The sequence below is a fragment of the Protobothrops mucrosquamatus genome, unplaced genomic scaffold (genome assembly GCF_001527695.2).
Source record: "Protobothrops mucrosquamatus isolate PMUCROS unplaced genomic scaffold, P.Mucros_1.0 scaffold4099, whole genome shotgun sequence".
Taxonomy (NCBI): domain Eukaryota; kingdom Metazoa; phylum Chordata; class Lepidosauria; order Squamata; family Viperidae; genus Protobothrops; species Protobothrops mucrosquamatus.
The window spans coordinates 40,087-41,266 of record NW_015390028.1 but is presented as its reverse complement, the minus strand read 5'-3'; the positions used below and the strand labels follow the sequence as shown (position 1 = coordinate 41,266).

General features: G+C 57.8%; 1 protein-coding gene across 1 annotated transcript in view; it reads left to right on the top strand.

Annotated features, from left to right (window-relative positions):
• LOC107298572 (DNA topoisomerase 2-beta) overlaps window positions 1-1,180 on the top strand; it is a 136,885-nt gene that overhangs the window by 117,282 nt on the left and 18,423 nt on the right. The window lies entirely within an intron of this gene.

The window sequence follows — 1,180 nt, the reverse complement described above, 5'->3', positions numbered from 1 at the left end:
AGCTGGCGACCCTCCAAACTTGCGCTTGTCAGCTGGGAGGTCTGGCGACGGAGCTAGCTGGTGTGGAGGGCGATGGGGAGGCGGCAACTCCCGCGAATGTTGGGCCCACCCGCCCCATCTGTAAAAGAAAAAGTCTTCCGCCCAAGCATAATGCCAGCAGTTCTGTGCCACAGAGGCTTGAGACATGGAGGCGGGGGACGCGGAGCGGCGCGGTGCCGTGGGAGGCAGCAGGACAGGGGGGAGGGGTTACCTGCATCCTGCCAGCCGACCTCTGGAAGCCTGCCTGAATGAAGAATTTTAGGTGGTGTTGAAAGGGAGACAGACTGAGGGCTGTATTAAGACCATAGATGGCTGCGTAAGGAGAGTGGAAGGGAGGCGAATTTGGGGTGGAGCAGAAAACCCGGGGGGGGGAAGGCGTTAGGAAATAAGCACCAAGGTACATGGTGCCTTGCAAGGGATTCCCGAGTGTTCCGCAATTGTTTTTCCTCTCTTCTCTGCGCGAGAAAAACTTTTGCGTCATAAATCTGAAATGAGTCCCTGGGGAGGGCGGGGCCTTGCTCTGCGCCTGCGCTCTTCACACGCCTCCTGCAGGGCACATTCGGTAAAGTTCATGCAGGCTGCCGCCAAGCAGCATATTTTCCACAAACAAGTGAGGTGGGAAGGAGCGGAGGGGGGGGAGGAAGGCGACGCCGCGTACCACCAGCCAGGTGGTCGCGTACCACAAGTGGTACGTGTACCACCGGTTGACAAGCCCTGCTCTAGATACTCCCATGTAACACCTCTCCTGCGCGAGCTGCACTGGCTGCCGGTGGCCTTCTGGGTGCGCTTCAAGGTGTTAGTAACAACTTTTAAAGCGCTCCATGGCAATGGACCTAGGTATTTGCAAGACTGCCTCCTACCAAATATCTCCCTTCGACCAGTCTGCTCTCACAGAGAGGGCCTCCTTAGGGTGCCGTCGGCCAGTCAATGCCGGCTGGCGCCCCCCCAGGGGGAGAGCCTTCTCTGTGGCAGCTCCTGCCCTCTGGAATGACCTACCCCCCGACCTACGTACAACTACGGACCTGCGCCTCTTCCGCCGAGCCTTGAAAACCCATCTATTCCATGCGGCCGGCCTGGCATAGTTTTGATTGGGCTTTGCTAGGGGTTTTATATGGGGTATTTTAGAGCAGGCTTTTTATTC